This window comes from Eptatretus burgeri, chromosome 2 (genome assembly GCF_056783735.1).
Source record: "Eptatretus burgeri isolate ZD-2024b chromosome 2, Ebu_testis_v1, whole genome shotgun sequence".
Classification (NCBI taxonomy): domain Eukaryota; kingdom Metazoa; phylum Chordata; class Myxini; order Myxiniformes; family Myxinidae; genus Eptatretus; species Eptatretus burgeri.
In genome coordinates this window covers 2,553,382-2,575,881 of record NC_140962.1, presented here as the reverse complement: position 1 = coordinate 2,575,881, position 22,500 = coordinate 2,553,382, and the positions used below count along the sequence as shown (strand labels likewise).

Here is a 22,500-nt window from a genome sequence, read left to right as displayed (position 1 = left end):
CCGGGCCTTAACCATCAAAGTTTTCAGTCCATTCAAGGATATTCATTTTTTTCTTTACATCCTCTAATTTACTAGTTTTTAAATTGATTATTTGTTTTATTTACATTTGTTTTCGTTATTTTTTCAATAAGACTTATTTGATATTTTTCACATTCATTATGTTTTCCATTTATATACCAAGACTGAGATTTTCTCCACTCTTTAGTTTGATTAATACTTGGTTTGACCACTTATATATATTGCGAAAAAACGTGGCGGTAACCCTTAAAAAACCCTAACCCATCTTCCCATCGTTGAAACACAATCTATTTTATACACTCTATCATACAATATCCATATGGAACACAATCTATTCCATTATCTAAAATAAATCTCTGATCATCAAAAGCTCCGAATGCCTTTTTATTTACTTCTTCACGATATATGTTATGTTTATAACTTCTTATTGTATTCATTTTCCTATATTCTTCTTTCTTATTCATCAAACAATTATAATAATTTCTAAAAGTTATTGATTTCTTTATTACATATTTCTTTATTCCCTTTAACCTTTTATCAATCTGATCACCATACTTATAAGCATATGCCTTTGCTCTCAATCCAATAAACTCACTCATTACTTTTCCACCCAACTCATCCTTAAACTTACCAATAATCTTTTCATTCTTTTTGGAAAATAACTCACTCTTCTTACTAAAATTACTTGTATCATGGACTCCAATATTTTTCTTCATATCTTTATTAACATCATCAGTTTTTAGATCGAGGATAAAACTATCAGTGTCCATATACAACAATGAAACATTTTCACCATACTCTTTCTTTAAGTCATTATACAAATAATCATACATCAATATCTTTGATAAATCAAGAACTGCTGTTCCAATATAAATTGGTTTATCCATTACAATACTTTCCTTTTTCATATGAATTGCAGAAAAGTTCTCTGAAAAAACCTCTTCTCTCTCAAAACTTGGTTTATTTATCAATGTCGAAGCTTCTTTCCAAGATGTTGCGAATCTAATGTTTTGCCTGTTTCTAACATTTTCCATAGTCTTTCCAAATACAGCATTATTCATTAATTTATAAAAGTCCCCTTCAAATTTTACTTTTGTATTTGCTCTCATATCTGTATTGAATTGAATATACTTTTTCACCCAAGGACTTTGTTTAAATTTTAAAACTATGAATTTTGGCTACTCTCAAAAACTGTTTTAAGCTTCTCTGATGCAAAACATATCCCTCTTTATCATAGAATGTTGTTAATAACTTTTCTGTTGATTTACCTTTAATATTAAAACTTTTATGATAATCACTTAACCATTCTTTCTTTGGGGTTTCTTTCTCACATGCAAAAGGAAGATCTTTATGCTTATTATGAAGATCACTCGGGTACCTCAAATCAACTTCAAAATAATAACCTTCTTCTTCGTCATTCAATTCCTCTTGAGAAGAAATAACAATATTCATCAAAGCCTTTTCATAATCCTTTTCTTCCACCCACTCTAATTTACCATAAGGCAGAGATTGAGACATTGCCCATTCATACAAATTATTAGCATCAAAATACATCAAATAATTACTATCTTTTTCACTATATTATTTGCTTTGGCATATCTTTTTGAACATACTTGTGATATTCCACCTCTCTTAGACTTCTCAATCATCAAAAGCATATCAACATCACTGATTAAATCTATATCTTGTTTTGTCATTTTCAACATTGCACTCCAAGCTAAACCAGGAGCTGTGAAATAGTGGGCAGGGTCTAATCCATAACAATTTTTATTATGACAGAGTGATCTAAAAGCTTCAAACACATCAGCTAACAATAAAACATCTGTTTTTAGATATAAGATATAAATCATGATATTCTCCAAGGTTCTTTATCTTAAATAATTTCCATATTTCTTGTGCGTGTTTATATTCCTTATCACTTATCTCTTCTTCATAAAGGTTATTATAGAAACTTTCTTTTGATGGAAGTTGTGTTTCTTTAAATCTCATAAATGAATCCATATAATCATAAGGATAAATTCCCTTACTTGTAAGAATTTTCTCTTTACTTTGAATTTCATTCCTTGTTTGAATTTCCTCTCTCGTAAGAATTCCTTCTTTAATCAGAATTTCATCTTTAATCAGAATTTCCTCTTTAGTTAGAATTTCATTCATTGTTCGAATTTTCTTTATAATTAGAATTTCATCTTCAGTTAGAATTTCTTCATTAATTAGAATTTCCTCTTTACTTTGAATTCTCTCTTTAATCTGAATTTCCTCTTTCGTGAGAATTTCCTCTTTTGGAAAGAATGAATTAAGATTTGGAAAAGAGTCCGTGGAGCTTAGATTTGATGCGAGGTAGGCTAGTGGTGTTCCCATAAACTTGTAAGAATCAAGAAACCGAATACGAGTTATAGGTTTTGTGAATATCATTTTTGTAAATGAAATATACTTTTGACTTGTGTTTGTTCTGGCAGAAATATTCCCTGGTGTTTTTGAAAGTTCATTTATAAATAGATGTGTATCATAGTTGGCGCTGTTGTGAAGAAAGACTGGAATAAAAGAAGGAAATTTATAATTAAGATTACAACAGGAATGAGCGGGACCTCTATATTTACCAGTAAGATGACAATGATCCCTAACTTTAGACTCCTTAATTTCCCCCTCACAAATATGACAGATATTGTTCTTTCTAAATTCTAATTTTTCTTCTTTGGTTAATTTCATCGGTTCATTTGTTCCTTTCATTAATTTAGTGAGTCTTATACAATCCTTTTCTAATCGTTTTACAAACTCTTGTGAAGCTTTTTTTCCACGATAATGTTCAAGTTTGTTATACTTTTCTCCAACAGATGATTTGAGATAATAACAGAAACCACAAGGAATATGGTTTTGATATTTATTTGTATATGATTCTTTTGGATTAGGAGAAGCAGTATTTATCTTTTTAAGGATACACTCAAAATCAGCATACATCACAAATGGGTGCATGATAGATTTATTATAATCTTCAAAAGAAATCTTTTCACCAGGTTTAGGCATTGTAATTACAGCTGATTTATGATTACTACAATATTTTGAATGTTGTTCTAATCGTTCTTTTGTATGAAATGAATTAAGACATCGCTTACAAGGATATATTTTGTTTGCTGTTCTGAATACCTGAGAAGAGATTAATCTTGATAAATTATTGATGTATGTGTAATGTGAATTCTTTCCAACACTAAAATATAAAAGATCAATGTGTGTTTCTTCATTTTTATAGTTGTTTGAAATTTTTAATATTTGAACTTTGTTTGTATCCGTTAATCCATATACATTAATAGAAAGATTATTCTTTTTCTCAAATTTAGGAATATCTGTTAGTGGCATTGGGAATTTAAAATCTTTAATGTCCAAGGTATTCTCATATTTCATATATTGTTTTACTCTTTCTGAATTACATTTTGGTGGATCAAAGTGAGCAAGAACAGACCAGAGAAAACATTTATTATCATTGTTCTTAATATTAGCAACTGCCTTCTTTAGTTTTATTTCTTTTGGTAATTCAATATAAGAAGAAGCTTTAAGAGGGTTTGATTTTAGAATGTGTATATCTAAAAAGATGATTTTTTAAATATTGAATCCACTTCCTACCACTGTATTATCAACATCCTCCTCTTGTCTTGATAGTTATTCAATTCAAAACCCCACTATTCAAAAAATCTTGAAATGATGTTATAAAATGAAGATCTGTTCTCATATAAGGAGTTTGTTCTTCATCTTGTCTTTTCATATTCATTTTCACTCCCATATAAAACTTTAAAGTTTTCATTTCTTTTAATGTCTTTTTAATAAATTTTTCAACATCGGGTTTCACTATTACAATTGATTCAGCTATTGATGATGGACCGGGTTCTCCAAATTGAAAAATCCTTATTTTTATATGCCCTTTAAATGCCCCATCAGTGTTTTCAATATAATAGTCTCCCTTTACTTTAAACTCATTTTTCTTGTGTTTTTGTGATTGAAGATGTTTATTATAACTACTCTTCAAAACATCCTTTGAACAGATATCACAATGTTTTCTTTCCAACTCAAGAGGAGATATTTTATGAAACAGATTGAATGTGTGTTTGTTGGTTCGGAGGTGTTTTCTATAATGTTTATATTCGTGATTACAAACATCGCAGAATGTTGTATTCACCATATTTATATAATAAATCTTTGCTTAAACTAAAATTTTCTTGATGAAAATTTCGTTTATTTTACAGGTGAATCTGTGCTTAAAACCATTTTATCCTCCAACTTTTTCACTTAATAAATACAATGTTTCAAGACACAAAAGACAAGTTTCAATCAATCTCTTCATTTGTTAAAGATACTGAGAAATATGTCAAGGATGTAAAATTGAACAAAGATAAATATAACAACTATTGGATAAAAACTATTATGGGAAATAATATGAGTTCTTAAATTTCCTTCAGTGGAAGGGCTTTTAGTATACCTGGTAGAACATCAATTAAAGTATCTCTAACAAAAGTTTCTCCTCTCCTTCTAGTAATATATTCAAAACTAGAAAAAGCAATGAAACAAGAAAAAGTGTCAAAAAACAAAAACCTTATGGATGAAGCTTTTGAAAGAAAAGATAAGACCATCTGTAACATGCAAGGAGAAATTTGTATTTTTTTCAACAACCCCAAAGATGTAAATCCTGATGAAATAAAGGATGTTAATATATCAGGTGAAATGACATTTCGTTCAATAGTAATTAACGATCATTTTAAAATTACCTTTAATATAAAAAATGTTGTCGTTGAATCTGATAATGAAAAAAAGTATATCGATATCAATGGTAATATTATTAAATATGAGTCAATATACAACTGAAAGTATAGATGAATTTCAGTTTAAGTAAAGTTTTACTTTATAAATATGCTCGACTTTCCTGATTCTCCATATGACAAATTTGAGAATTGTCCTGCGTGTGAAAGACGGGGATTAAACACAGAGTCAAAAGCCTATAAACAATGTATATTCTGTGATTATCTTCTAATTAATGATAATAAAAAATATAAAAAGGAAAATAATTCTTTTAGATTTACACCAAAAATGAATTACTTTACAAGATTGATTAGAGAAATGAATGTAAAGTATGAGGGTGATAACACACCTTTCCTTCCAAGGGAAGAAACTGAACGTATAAGAGAAATGTTCAAAGGATTGTTGTTATATATTATTCATGGATGTAATTTTCAGGGAAATATCAACACAAGATATTGTATAAATAAAATAATGGATTATCTTGAAATTAAACCTGAACTGAGGATAAAATATAGAGTTTCTAAAAAAGCCAATAATAAATTAAATAACCTGTTTTTCAAATATATAAATGAATGATTTTTTACCTATTTGGGAAAATAAGATAAAATTTAACAACCATAAAAATCTCCCAAATTCATTAAGATGTCTCATAGTTGGTTCAAGTGGATGTGGAAAAACCTGCTTACTTTTAAAAATGCTCCTCACTCCCAACTTTTTAGATTATGATAATTTAATAATTTTCACAAAGTTGAGTTTTCAACCAGAGTATCAACTACTCTCACAAGGTTTTAATGCTGGTCTTCAAAAAGAAGATATAATCGGTTTATTTAAACGTCAAAAAAACCTAAATGATTATAACATTGAAGATATAATTCAACTATTTTGTGATACACAGAGATGTAAAAAGAAATCAAATCCTATAACTTGTATTCTTAGTGATAATACGGATGATATACCGTCTCCCCAAGATTTGGATAAATCAAAAAAGAACCTCGTTATCTTTGATGATTGTGTTAATGAGAGAAACCAAACGGTAATGGACAGCTACTACACAAGAGGGAGACATTCTTCTTCTAATTGTATTTATCTTAGTCAATCGTACTTTCACCTTCCTCGTCGTTCCATCAGAAACAATGCTAATACTTTTATTTTATTCAAATAAATTCAATAGATATCAATAATTTTTGGAGAGATAATTGTTCTACATTATGTAGTAAAAAGAAATTTGAGGATTACATGAAGCACACGACTGAAAAATATAAATATATTGTTGTGAAAGAATATGAGATCTTAAGGGATATATTTTTTGTTTTATAAACAATTACATCTATAAATGACAACTATTATTATAAATCTTGTGGGTAAATCTGCTTCTGGAAAAAACTTTCATAAATCAAGGTTCTTGTGTAGTACAAATGAGAATATTGTAAATTTACTTAAAAAACACCCCGTGATACGCATTGTATCAACAACTAGAGCAATAAGACCTGGAGAAGTAAAAGGTGAAGATTATCACTATATTTCAGTGGAGGAACATATGCGATTGAGGAATGAAGGCCAAATGTTTGAGGAGGTTTCTCTTGGTACAACAAAATATTCACATTGTAAGAGTGAGTTAAGGAAACTAAAATCTGGTGGTGTTGGGATATTAGAAACTAATCCAGAAGGAACGAGACAAATTATTAAACATCTGAGTGGAGTGAAGATTTCATCATTCGGTTTTGATGTTGATGAAGAAACTCAACGCAAACGTATGAAAAGCAGAGATGCAAGTATTAGTGAAGAAGAAATTACAACTCGCATTAATGTTAATAAAGAATTTGATGAAATATTTAAAGAAAAGGATTTATTTGAACACATCTACTTGAATGATGAAGAAAAGGAAAATTTCCCTGTTGATCTTTACAATTCATTAAATTATATTTTACAATAAATAAATGGATGCAAAAGAAAGAGCAAGAAAATTTAAGGAACATCAAGAGTTGGTTTCAAAAGTTGTAAAACAACAGGAAGACATAAAGAAGAAACGCAGACAGAAACTAACGGGCGAAGAAGCATTTGAAAGAAAACAAGAGAAATTTTTTAAACCACTTTTAAAAACTTCCCAAGAAAAAATGAAAGATATTTCCACAGTTCCCACAGTAGAATATACTCCTAAAAAACTTCAAATGTTAAAAGATTTTGATCAAATGACGGAGGAAGAATTAGAGCATTTAGGAGAATTAGAATATGATGATGAAGGTTTATTTCAACAACTGGAAGAGATTAATCGACCCCCTGATTATATTGTGAATGCTCTTCAAAACAATGAATATTCAGCGGATTCAAAAACCAAAGCAGGACTCATTCCAACAGAACAACCAGCAATATTTCATCTTGTTCAAGAAAAGGTATTGATATTTAATGATGAATTAAGGTTCTTGGGTTCTGCTCAACCCCCTGTAAAACTAACTCCGAGATTAATGTTTCTTCTCACAAAAGATGGAAGACAAGGATGAATCAAAGTATATTGATAAACCATTGGATATGGAAAATAATGATGATAGAGTATATATTGATCTGCTGAACACTCTAAATTATAAGGTTATTCTTTCTGGTAAAAGTAGGAAGAATGAGAAGGAGACACACATTATTCAGGCTTTAAGTATCCTTGGTTCAGGTGTTAGTTTTCTTCCAAATGACCCATCGCAATTAGTTAATAGACTGTTATTGTTGTTAGGCAGTAAGAAGGCTGGAAATAACAATTGTTTTAATGAAGCATCAGCCATTTTAGACCAGTTGATGAACATGAAAATAATTAATAAATATCAATATAAAGACATTTTATCTCATATTAAATAAGATGAGAAGCACAATCCTTAGTTTCAATTTCACAACAAGCGACCACACATCTTCATTCCCATACCCACTACAACTTGACACAACAAAAGAATATGAGGCATCTTTATTATCCATGGAAACTTATAATACCTTATTTAATATAACCGAGAAAAATGACAAGTTTAGTTATAATCCGGGAAGTGGATACAAAACGATAACAGTCTCACCCGGAGCATATGAGATTTCTCAAATATCTTCCGAAATTGCTCGTCTTATGAAAGAACAGGGTGATGAACCAAAAAATATTGTTATAGACATTCAAAAACATACTTCAAAATCAACGATTAAAGTTAAAAATAACTACAAGGTTGATTTCACAATTGATAATTCATTTAGAGAGTTATTAGGTTTCTCCTCAAAAAAGATTGAAACTAATGGGACGTTTTACAGTGATAATGTCATTCAAATATCCTCAGGAATAAATTCGGTGTTAATTCACTGTAATTTGATTGATGGTGCTTATAATGATGGAAAAAAAACAAATACAATATTTTCATTCAGCGCATACTCAACCCCAATTGGTTATAAATTCAATGTGGAACCCAAAAATTTGGTTTATCTCCCTGTGTCAGGAAAAACCATACACAGAGTAAATTTTAGGATAACCGACCAAGATAATCGTGTGATTTCTTTTAATGGAGAAGTTATATCTATCAGAATTCACCTACGTGAAGTTTTCCAATAAATAAATACGATGGTTATTGTGAGGAAACACGAGTTGGGAAAATATAAAATAATTACAGGGGATGGGATGTTCCTTTCCCCATACTACAAGGGTGAAGGTATGTATCTTGGTGGCGGATACTATAAACCTAAGAGACAAAGGGGTGTTGGACATCAATTTAGAGGAGATGGAATAATTGATACTATAATGGGTATTGGTTCAACTATTCTTAAACATAAAGATCTAATTGGTTCAACTGCTTCTGCTGTGGGAAATGTCGCAGGTGCTGTAAAGAGTATAAAAGATGCTCAGAAAGAATCTCATAAATTACAAGCAATAAAAGAAATTAAGAAAGGCAAAACTCAGTTGTCCCCCCAAGAACGACAGAAAATAATTCAAATACTTGGATCAGGGTTTCAAAAGTTTTAACATCTTTTTTCCGAAATAAATACAAGTGTGGAAGCAATTGATAGTATCTATGATTTGGATGATACTATTATTATCTCAAACTCCACTAAAAAAGAAGATTACTTCAAGGTAAATGCAATAACTGGAACAGACTGGAATACGAATGGTACAAAAAGTTTTGAAATAAATAATCAACAAACCTATTTGAATCTCTCCGAAAGTTTCTTGTTGTGTAAATTTAAATTCACTAAAGCTGGGAATAACACAAACGCTACACTTGTAAATGATTTCTTCTGGAAAATCTTTGATAGTGTGCGTTTGTATATTGGAACACAAGAAGTTGAAGCGGTTGATTATGTCTCTGCTGTATCTGAAATGATGAAATTTACACTCTATACATTCAGTGATAGAATGGGAAAGGGGTCTGTCGAAGGTTTTATTCCTGATATGTCAACGGGAACAAACACAGACCCTGGATATACTCAAAGGAAAGGAATGTATAATGATGATACAAAAACAGAAAATAGTTTTACTGTGGCAGTTCCTCTTAAAGGTATATTTGGATTTTGTGATCATGATAAAGTTCTGTATGGTCTTAAAATTAGATTTCAACTACAAAGGAATGATAATGAAAATCGATTGATTTTTGGTGTTGGTAATGCTTTTGGTGATCAGAATAAATTTGTAATTGAGGAGATGAGTTGGTATATCAGTGAATATACTCCTAATCTTAAAACAGAAGAGATGTTGAATCGAAGATTTAACTCAAAGAAACCACTCAGTGTATCATACCTCAAAAGAAGATGTCAACACGTTAAACTCAATCAAACTACTTACACGTGGAATTTGGGTGTTCTGGAAGGAAAGCCACGATATCTGTGGATGATTTTTAAAAAGCCAGATGGTGATACTGCGACTGATAAGAATAATGCATTGAGTGATAATGCTAAGGTGAAACAACTTCGCGTTTCTCTAGATGGAACATTTTATCCACGAGATAGATTGGAAATTAATTGGGAAAAAAATGATTTTGCTGAAGCATACAAGTCTTACCAAAAGCTGTGTGAAAGTAATGGAAATAAAGAACCTATTTTGGATATGACAGCATTTAAAAGTTTGTATACAATCTATGCGTTTGACCTGAGCGTGCAAAAGGAAACTATAAAGTCTAATCGAGTGGATACTTCCCTATACATTGAAAGAGGAGAGAGTGAAGAACTTGATACATATTGTTTGCTTTTGGAAGAAACAGAATTGCAGATTAATACAGCTAATGGTGTGATGATTAGTCTCACATAATTTTTTGTTAAATAAATGAGTGGCAAAGTACCAACTGGGGTATATGTTAATCAAATCAATCTTCATAAACTATCATCTTGTGTTCAAAATCAAAAGCCTTGTACGATTAACGTTAATACAATTCAGAGAAAAGGAGCAGTAAGAATTGATGTTTTGCTCACAAGAGAACAGGTTAAAATCTTGAATGACACTGGCTCACTTAAAATTAAAATGACAAAACCAATGTTGAAAAAATATTCAATAAGAGAGACGAGTGGAGGATTTCTCCCATTTCTAATTCCTTTATTTGCTGGTTTAAGTGCGGTTGGAGCATTGACGGGTGGTATTTCAACAGCGGTGAAAACTGCCAACGAAAGGAAGGCTCAACTCCAAGCTCAAAAAGAATTGGAAAGACATAACAAAGAGTTGGAGAAACAAATTAGTGGAAGTGGTGTAATTGTAGATTTTGCTGAAAAACTTGAAGGTCTGCCTGATAAAGCGAGATTGTTAGTTGGAGATATGCTTTCTTCTATAGCACAAGCAGGTGTAAAATTAACGAAAAGAGGTAATGGATTATATCTTTCTAATAAATAAATGAGCATTGATGAGTGGTTGAAAGAATTTGGAAATAATACAACATCAAATTTACAACTTGTTAAATATTGTAAGAAATTAAATATTCATAATGTGGTTATTTGTATGAGAGATGAATTAACAAATGTGCCAAAACATACAAAGAATATTATTATGAACTTAGAAGATAATAATGGGAACGGTTCTCATTGGGTTTGTATTTTTAATAGTCAAGACAAATATTATTTTGATAGTTTTGGTCTTCCACCACCTGTTGAAGCCATAAAATTCTTACAGAATGGTGTTTATCAAACATTTCAAGTCCAAGAATTAAATTCCAAGTGTTGTGGTCAATTATGTCTATATGTGTTATTTCAACTCAACAAAAATAAAAATTTTTATATTATTTTTAATCGAATATAAATGACTTATGTTGGAAAAGATGGTTCTATCTTTGGTGTATCTCAAGAACTGGATATTGATTTATCAAATTATGACACAAAGGCACAGGCTGAACGACATAAATATAATATAACCAAAAATATTAACATGAAAAATGTTTATAAATTAAAAAATTATCCAAACCCGACTGACGCGAATGACTTGGTGAGATTAAGCGATTTATCACAATATATATCCTTAAATAAAACGGCCGTGTATTCCAAAGATACAGAAGTGTTGATATTATCTCCAGGTCATACAGAATTCACAGTTCGAATTAAAATAAATTTTTATAAAGAAGGGCGTATCGTTTGTCTGAGAATAGAACAATGGGGGTATGATATGAATGATTTAGGGTATAATTGGTCATTTAAAATTAACCTCGAAGACCTGGAACAATTAAATCAGTCTCGTAAGGAAGAATATTATCCACTTGGTATCGAGAATGAGTTTTGTGGGGCTACGATTAGTAAACAACAAATAAAAGAATTTAATAAGGGTAAATATAATAATGGTTTTGCCCTTGTTTATGTCATGAAAACAGAAAAAAACAGGATTATATATAATAAGTAAGGAAATACAAAATGATTTAACTATGGGAAGATGGGGAGGTGTTTCGTGCCATAATATTATTCTAACATATATTTCTAATACATAAATGACAGCAAGAAGGCTTCAAGAAAATTATCATTTCTGTGTCCAAGCATACCTTCAAGAAAAGGGTATTCGGTATTTTAATAAATATGTTCTACAACATAAGAATGAGGTGTTTTCAACAAAAGATTGGTATTATGCTGATGTTGATAAACCGACAACTTTAGATTTAATGAAAATGTTAAATAATGAAAAAATTATAAAGTTAAGAAAAGGTAAGGCTCTTTTAGAAATTCAAAAGAAATTTTATTGGTTTCCTGTTGTAAAAAAAATTATTTTCGATACAGGAATAACAAGAAATCCTGATGAATATATGTATAATATTCTATGGGGTGTAAGCGATTCAAGGGTAGTCAGGGATGAGGAAGGAGTTGAAGAAGAGAGGGAAGAGGAGGAAAAGGAGAAGAGAGAGAGGGAGAAGAAAGAGAAGGAGGAAAAGGAGAAGAGAGAGAGAAGAGAGAGAAGAGAGAGAGGGAGGAAAGAGAGAAGAGAGAAAGGGAGGAGAGGGAGGAAAGAGCGAGACAAAATAAATATCAAAATATGGAAACCAGTGAGATTCAAAAAAGATTGGTGGTATTACAGAAAATAACTCAACCCACCGAGGAGGAAAACAAAGAATTGACAAGTCTATTTGCAATATTTTCTTCAAGACTATCATCGACAAGCTATTTATTTCAATTCAAGTTTTTTTTAAATAAATGGAGGAGAGAGTGAAGGCATTTCTAAGGATTCTTTATGTTTTAAAAATTAAGATTCAAATGTGCATGTTGGAAACTAAAAAGGTTTTTGCACTCTGCAGGAATTTTTCACATAAATAAATGAGTTATTGTCTCAAATGTAAAAAGAAAACTAATACTAAAAATATTTCATATATTAAAAGTAAAAATAACAGGGTTATACAAAAAGGTATATGTTCGGTGTGTGGTTCAAAAAAAATCAATTTATCTCCAAACACAAACGAGGAGGAGATATACAAAAGTTTTTATCAGGAAGTAAATTTACAACTACTGGAATACCAGGGGAATTACATCTTCCAGGGTATTCTTTCTGTGGTCCAGGCACAAACTTGGATAAAAGATTAGATGAGGCAGACAATCCTAAATCCTGGAGTCAGCCTATCAATAGAGTTGATGAAGTGTGCATGAGACACGATATTGATTATGGGAATACCACAACGTTGGAAGAAAAGCATGAAGCCGATAGAGAAATGTTGTATAATTTGTCTCTGATACAAAATCCAACCTTGAGAGAAAAAGTTGATCGGTTCATTGTGAAGAAGATGATCAGTGCTAAATTGAAACTTGGACTTGGAAATTCAAAAAACTTATAGGCTCTAATGATGCCATTAAGACTGAAGAGCAATTAGCTGATGAATTACATAAACCAGTATTCACAAAGTTTCAGAGAAGGAAAGTTTATTCCAAGGAAGTTGATTATATCTGGTCTGCTGATTTGATTGAACTCAATAATGATAAGGGGTACAAGTATGCTTTAACCGTTATTGATTTGAGGAGTAGATACGTATGGGTTGTCCCATTAAAAAACAAAACAGGTAATACTCTTATGTGAGCCTTTCAACAGATATTTAATAAAAGTAAGAGAAAACCTAAAAAATTGTGGACTGATGAGGGTAGAGAGTTTTATAACAAGACATTTATGAATTTTCTAAAAAATAACAGTATTACATTATACAGTACCTTTAATGAAGGGAAGGCAGTTGTTGAACGTTTTAATCGTACCTTAAAAGAGAGACTATATAAAAAATTCACACAACTCGGTTCACAACAATGGTTATCTTTTATTCAGGATATTGTGGATAAGTATAATGACACGATTCACACGTCAACAAATATGAAACCATGAGAAACATTTACAAAATTAAAATATGAAAAAGAGATTAATGTCAGAAAACCTAAGTTCAAAGTTGGTGATATTGTAAGAATATATAGGTGGAAATCTCATTTTGAAAAGGGTTTTACTGAACGATGGACGAAAGAACTTTTTAAAATTGTTGATGTAATAGATCCGGTTCCTTGGACTTATAAAATATATGATTTGGAAGGGGAACAGATTTTAGGTTCATTTTATTCACAGGAATTACAAAAGACAAAGATAAATTGAAATTTTTTGACTCCGCCCCTTTTTGACTCCACCCACACAAACCCCACACAAACCCCACCACACACCCCTCACAAGCTCCAATAAATTGAAATTTTTTGACTCCGCCCCTTTTTGACTCCACCCACACAAGCCCCGCCCACACAAACCCCACACAAACCCCACACAAGCTCCACACAAAAACTCCACACACACACAAGCTCCACCCATATTCATCATATTCACATAATTAGTGATTAGTTAATTAGTTCCCCACACACAACATGTTTATTTAATTAAAAAAATATCCACCCATCCACACAAGCTCCACTCATCCACCCATCCACCCATCTCTCCACCCATCCATTTATCCACACAAACCTCATCCACATAATCCTCATCCACATTCACCCCTCCCACATAAGCTCCACCCACATAAACCCCTGCCCACATAAGCCCTGCCTACACAAGCACCACACAAAAACTCCACACACATAAACCCTGTCCACATAAACCCCTCCCACACAAGCTCCACCCACATAAACCCCGCCCACACAAGCCCCAGCCGCACAAGCCCCACCCACACACATCCCGCCCACACAAGCCCCACCGAAGCCCCGCCCACACAAGGCCCACCCACACAAGCCCCACCCCCCATCATCCCCCCTGTGCGCCCCGCCCCCCACCTTTGACCCACCACCTCCGTCATCCCACCCCCCACCCTTCCCCACACACACACATGGGGAGGGAAGGGATGGGATGAGGGGGTGATGGGTCATTGGGGGAGCGCACCTACCCCCCTTTATCCTCTTCTTGAAATTCAGAATCAAGTAATTGTAAACAAAACAAATATAATTTATTAATATTGAAAATATTAAATATTCATTTGCGAGAATGTATAATCTTTCCCAGCAATCTTCTTCAGATGTCTTGTGATTTCGAAACTCAGACACCATATTCTGTTTTGAAACAAAAAGTGGATAATAATTAGGTTTTATAAAGATAATTACATGGTAATATGAGTAAGCCTCGTTGACCACTGAATTAACACACCAGGAGCCTGTCATCCTTTCAAGGTCAATAAAATGAATTCCAGTGTACTGACAAAACCACGTCCAAACTAATGATGCAACCAACATAAGACGACATTCTAAAGAGAGAGTGATATTAATAATAATTCAGAAACATTTACCTCCAGAAAATCATGTGTTGTACAAGATTGCTTCAACAGATGATGTTGTGTGATAGTGCTGAAAAAAAAAAATAATAAGTCAAGGGTATAGATGAAGAGACAGACAGAGAGATACAAACAGACAGGGAAAGCAACACACACACACACACGCACACGCACACGCACACGCACACGCACACGCACACGCACACGCACACACACACACACACACACACACACGTGTGTCTCACCATTGGTTTAATTCATTCGAGATCAGAGACCAGTCATTATAAATCATTGACCTCTTCAATAAGAGCAGAGAGAGGTAGGTAGAAAGACAGACAGAGAGAGACACACACACACACACACAAGTGTCTCACCATTGGTTTAATTCCTTCGAGATGAGAGGACGTGATAAGACTTCGAACCACTCATTATAAATGTCTTTCAATTCTCTTCTAAAATCATTGATCACTTCAATAAGAGTATTCATTTCATGCACCTCGTCGTGATATGTAAACTCAATTTCTTCCAATGACCTGTCAGGGAAAAAAAAAAATATATATATATATATATCAGAATTATCATGATTTAATTTAAAATCGATTGCTTCATCGTTCAAAGAGAAAACCATACACAAACTTACCAACTCTGTAGTGAGCTGTTGTCTTCATCGGAAGAAAGATCGCTCATGTCTCAGTTGTAAAAATGAAAATCCCGTCTGGCAGAAACTTTGTCTGGTGAATCACTTATAAGGCAACGACGAGGAAATTACCTAAGCATTGGGTGCGGCCACAGGAAATGACAGCTTGGAAAATAACTGGGCGATTGTATGAATCATTTACAAAACATACTTAAAATGGTTTTGATTCAAATGTTTTCAGTTCGTGTTCTGAGATAAAATATAAACACGAGACCTTGTCTCACAGAATAGTTCCTATTTTTTCACAGCATGACAGTCCAAAACCACTTCCTCATTCACACAGCACGACCGTGTCAAAAAAAAAAAAACACTTCCTCATTTTCACGGCATGAACTGAAAACATTTGAAACAAAACTTTTTTATGGCGTGGTTTATACACAAAAATGATTTGCAACTCGGGCGGTGGCCAGATGAGATCATTAAAAGAAGTTTATCATTTCGTAATGGCACAAAAGGGGTATCTTAAAAAATATAAAGATTCAAATGTTTTGTTTGTCAATATTTTAGATGGGGATTATTGTGCAAAGAAAATTAAACTATTGAAGGAATTTGAGAATGAACAAATCTTTATAGGTTCAATGAGTGAGCTGTTCAATTCAATGAGGTTCAACCTCCAGGTTAAAAGGGGAGACAAATAAATATACCTTGGGATAGCCTGGTTATATATATATATATATATATATATATATATATATATATATATATATATATATATATATATATATATATATATATATATATATATATATATATATATATATATATATATATATATATATATATATATATATATATATATATATATATATATATATATATATATATATATATACAAAGCCTGGTGTTGGCTTTGTGGTTAGGGTGGCGGCTTGGGGTCCCAGTGTCCTGAGTTCAAGCCCCGTTGGTTGCTGAATTAACACCAGGGGGTTGACTCAGCCTGTCATCCATCCGAGGTCGGCGAAGTGAGTACCAGTGTTCTGGTCCCGGTGTATACCCTGGTTAGAATAGGTGTACCATATCCCTGTGTGTCGTAAGAGGCGACCAGGGTTGGCGTCAGGAAGGGCATCCGGCCATAAAACATTGCCTCACAAAAAGCCAAACCCCTGCACAGCATGGAAAAACGGATAAAAAGGGGGTTTATTTTTAGGGGGAAAAAAAAGGGAATCGCTGAAAATCCCCCATTCATTTACATGGGGAAAAGTGAGCCAGAACCAGTAAATCCACCCTACTCACAACTTCCTTCAAAAGAAAGTTTTGATAATAACCTTTATGAAGAAGAGATAAGTGATAAGGAATATAAACACGCACAAGAAATTTGGAAAATATTTAAGATAAAGAACCTTGGAGAATATCATGATTTGTATCTAAAAACAGATGTTTTATTGTTCGCTGATGTGTTTGAAGCTTTTAGATCACTCTGTCATCATGAAAATTGTTATGGATTAGATCCTACCCACTATTTCACAGCTCCTGGTTGAGCTTGGAGTGCAGTGTTGAAAATGACAAAACAAGACATATATTTAATCAGTGATGTAGATATGCTTTTGATGATTGAGAAGTCTAAGAGAGGTGGAATATCACAAGTATGTTCAAAAAGATATGCGAAAGCAAATAATAAATATCTTCCAAATTATGATAGTGAAAAAAATCGTAATTAAAATGTATTTTGATGCTAATAATTTGTATGGATGGGCAATGTCTCAATCTCTGCCTAATGGTAAATTAGAGTGGGTGGAAGAAAAGGATTATGAAAAGGCTTTGATGAATATTGTTATTTCTTCTCAAGAGGAATTGAATGAGGAAGAAGAAGGTTATTATTTTGAAGTTGATTTGAGGTACCCGAGTGATCTTCATAATAAGCATAAAGACCTTCCTTTTGCATGTGAGAAAGAAACCCCAAAGAAAGAATGGTTAAGTGATTATCATAAAAGTTTTGATATTAAAGGCAAATCAACAGAAAAGTTATTAACAACATTCTCTGATAAAGAGGGATATGTTTTGCATCATAGAAGCTTAAAACAGTTTTTGAGAGAAGGATTGAGAGTAGCTAAAATTCAGAGTTTTAAAATTTAAACAAAGTCCTTGGATGAAAAAGTATATTCAATTCAATACAGATATGAGAACAAATACAAAAGTAAAATTTGAAGGGGATTTCTATAAATTGATGAATAATGCTGTCTTTGGAAAGACAATGGAGAATGTTAGAAACAGGCAAAACATTAGATTTGCAACATCTTGGAAAGAAGCTTCGAGATTGATAAATAAACCAAGTTTTAAGAGAGAAGAGGTTTTTTCAGAGAACTTTTCTGCTATTCATATGGAAAAGGAAAGTATTGTAATGGATAAACCAATTTATATTGGAACAGCAGTTCTTGATTTATCAAAGATATTGATGTATGATTATTTGTAGAATGGCTTAAAGAAAGAGTATGGTGAAAATGTTTCATTGTTGTATGTGGACACTGATAATTTTATCCTTGATATAAAAACTGATGATGTTTATAGAGATATGAAGAAAAATATTGGAGTATATGATACAAGTAATTTTAGTAAGAAGAGTGAGTTATTTTCCAAAAATAATGAAAAGGTTATTGGTAAGTTTAAGGATGAGTTGGGTGGAAAAGTAATGAGTGAGTTTATTGGATTGAGAGCAAAGGCATATGCTTATAAGTATGGTGAACAGATTCATAAGAGGTTAAAGGGAATAAAGAAATATGCATTAAAGAAATCAATAACTTTTAGAAATTATTATAATTGTTTGATGAATAAGAAAGAAGAATATCGGAAAATGAATACAATAAGAAGTTATAAACATAACATATATAGTGAAGAAGTAAATAAAAAGGCATTAGGAGCCTTTGATGATAAGAGATTTATTTTAGATAATGGAATAGATTGTGTTCCATATGGATATTGTATGATAGAGTGAATAAAATAGATTGTGTTTTAACAATGGGAAGATGGGTTAGGGTTTTTTAAGGGCGACCGCCGCGTTTTTTCGCAATATATAAATGGTCAAAACAAGTATTAATCAAACTAATATAAAGAGTGGAGAAAATCTCAGTCTTGGTGGAAAATGGAAAACATAATGAATGTGAAAAATATCAAATAAGTCTTATTGAAAAAATAACTAAAACAAAGGTAAATAAAACAAATAAGCGAATTAATTTAAAAACTAGTAAGTTAGAGGATGTAAAGAAAAAAAAATGAATATCCTTGAATGGACTGAAAACTTTGATGGTTGTCAATCGAACAATGAAAAAACAATTTACCATAATCTCAAAATGATATGTGGCTCAGGAGGTGGTCAAACAAGAGCATTAAGAGAAGTTTATCATTTCGTAATGGCACAAAAGGGGTATCTTAAAAAATATAAAGATTCAAATGTTTTGTGTTTAAATATTTTAGATGGGGATTATTGTGCAAAGAAAATTAAACTATTGAAGGAATTTGAGAATGAACAAATCTTTACAGGTTCAATGAGTGAGCTCAACAATATGCATTGGCTATTTGAAAAAGAGCTTCGATGTTTCAGATATTTCTTTCGAATCACATTTCACAAATCACATTACTACTTTACGACTTGAACAAATCTTTATCTTATTGCATTGGTTATTTGAAAAAAAGTGTCCCGAGGTTAAAAGAGGAGACAAATAAATATACCTTGGGATAAAAAGGGGGTTTACTTTTTGGGGGGAAAAAAAAATGAATCGCTGAAAATCCCCCCATTCATTTACATGGGGAAAAGTGAGCCAGAATCAGTATATTCACCCTACATGTGTGTATATATATATATATATATATATATATATATATATATATATATATATATATATATATATATATATATATATATATATATATATATATTTGTTGTGGTTGACGAAATTCGCAAACCACCATTCAGGTCCCTTAGGTGAGATATCTCTGTAAGTATATGTGTAGTTAGGCCCAAACCCGTTGTTTAGAGGGAATAAATGTCATTCAGTCGGGCTGCGACCCTTTGAGATAGCCGTTTTTCTTTTACTATCTTTATTTTGGACCAGCCGCCATTACTACCGCCATTACTACCACCACCAACCACGTCTCAACAGCCATCACACACCACCACCAACCACAACTCCGCTTCACAACAACAGCCACGACCTTTACCGTCACAACTCGCCACCATCGCATCACCACCATTCTTGCGCCACTTGTGGGCACCGATACTGGACTCGTGCAGGGCGCGCACCGAGCAGCGTGTTCAGAAACATCACAGACTTTCCGAGAAAAACGGATCAAAAACGACTCACGCGCACTTCTGTTCCGTCCTATCGGAGAGCGTGGGGCGATTTAGCCCCGCCTCCAGGGCGTTGGAGTGAGGTCGCTATATGCAAATTCATGGATCAAAAAGCATTCACGCCCACTTTTCCTCGGTCCAATGGGGAGCCAGTTAGAGGTGAAGGGTCGGAGGTAAAGGGTCAAAGGTGGGGGAGCGAGGCCACGGGGGATATAAAAGGCTGCGTTCGTCAGTTCGGAGGGGAGAAGTCAAGAGTTCGAGTTCGCGGTTGGGAGTTGTCGGTGGAGCTGGGAAGAAGAGAACGGAGCTGTGGAGAGGTGGCGGCGGCGAAGGCGATCGAGGGGGTGCTCGCGTCGGAGTCGGGGAGCGGCGGAGGGAGAGGCCGGCGGCGCGACCGAGGTCGAGGTGGAGACGGTCGTCGCGGGACCCGAGACAGAGTGATATCCTCCTCCCCCCCCCGAGCATCAACAACCCCCTCCTGTTTCCCCCCCGCGCTGAGATAGTGCGACAAGGGGGCCCCTTTCCCACCCCCTACCAGACACTGTCCGCGAGGCCCGCAGAGTTGGGGCGCCACCGCCGCTCTGCGTCTCATCATCAGACGGGTAGGCCCGACACGGTCTCGGCCCCAGGCCCGTCTACCCCCCTCATCCTGGAGGGTGGTTCTTTTTCTTTTGCTTTGGGTATCTGTGTTGTCGGCGCCGTCTGTGAAGTAAAATTGTATAAGTGTTGCCGTGTGCTCGGAAGTCGGATAGCTCTGCATTGTGTTTCTCTTTTATATTTGCTTTTTGTGTAATATTGTGTTTCTTCTCCTTTTACATGTGCTTTTGGTGTAATTGTATGTGTGCTTCCCGTTCATCGCGAAATAAATGTGAGTTATGTTGAACTGTTTTCCTGCTTCGCTTCGTCTTTTCTTTCATTGAATCTCCATCTTGCTTCACGTAAAGGGTTGGTCGTGGGCTAAAACGCCCGATAATTAATCGAACCGTCGAGGCCGACGAATAACACCGCTCGGTTATCCCGATAGTACGGAACGGGTCGCTTAAAGTGGCCCGTGTCCGAAGTCGACCTGCGGCGAGGTGCGGTCGCCCGGTCTACCCTCCGTGTGGGTACTTAGGTAGGTCGAATTTGGCGAGCAACCCTATCCCACGCGGGGGCCGATTGGCACGATCGTGGTGAGACCGAAAGGTCCACCCGTGACTAGTTCCCGGCGTTAGTCCGAGAGGGTCACGACTGGATTGTCAGTCCGGTGGGCGACGTGCCGCGATTCGAGTTACGTGGCCGTTCGCACGACGGCGGGCGCGAATCCGCAACAATATTATATATTCAGGGGCAAGAAAATGAGCCAAGTCAATGTATATATATATATATATATATATATATATATATATATATATATATATATATATATATATATATATATATATATATATATATATATATATATATATATATATATATATATATATATATATATATATATATATATATATATATATATATATATATATATATATATATATATATATATATATATATATATATATATATATATATATATATATATATATATATATATATATATATATATATATATATATATATATATATATATATATATATATATATATATATATATATATATATATATATATATATATATATATATATATATATATATATATATATATATATATATATATATATATATATATATATATATATATATATATATATATATATATATATATATATATATATATATATATATATATATATATATATATATATATATATATATATATATATATATATATATATATATATATATATATATATATATATATATATATATATATATATATATATATATATATATATATATATATATATATATATATATATATATATATATATATATATATATATATATATATATATATATATATATATATATATATATATATATATATATATATATATATATATATATATATATATATATATATATATATATATATATATATATATATATATATATATATATATATATATATATATATATATATATATATATATATATATATATATATATATATATATATATATATATATATATATATATATATATATATATATATATATATATATATATATATATATATATATATATATATATATATATATATACATATATATATATATATATATATATATATATATATATATATATATATATATATATATATATATATATATATATATATATATATATATTTATGTGTATATATATATATATATATATATATATATATATATATATATATATATATATATATATATATATATATGTTGCGGATTTCGCGCCCGCCGGCGTGCTGACGGCCACGTAACTCGAATCGCGGCACGTCGCCCACCGGACGGACAATCCAGTCGTGACCCTCTCGGACTAACGCCGGGAACCAGTCACGGGTGGACCTTTCGGTCTCACCGCGATCGAGCCAATCAGCCCCCGCGTGGGATAGGGTTGCTCGCCAAATTCGACCTACCTA

The 22,500-nt window shown here is 32.6% G+C and overlaps 1 protein-coding gene and 1 long non-coding RNA gene across 10 annotated transcripts in view; both read right to left on the bottom strand.

The window, feature by feature from the left end:
- Positions 1-22,500, bottom strand: part of LOC147031265 (neuroligin-3-like) — a 374,881-nt gene that overhangs the window by 114,534 nt on the left and 237,847 nt on the right. The window lies entirely within an intron of this gene.
- LOC147031269 (uncharacterized) lies at positions 14,566-16,321 on the bottom strand. The gene is made up of 3 exons (XR_015052612.1): positions 15,613-16,321; positions 15,347-15,505; positions 14,566-15,045 (listed from the first exon to the last, which is right to left on the bottom strand). It is a non-coding gene; the product is annotated as an uncharacterized LOC147031269 (long non-coding RNA).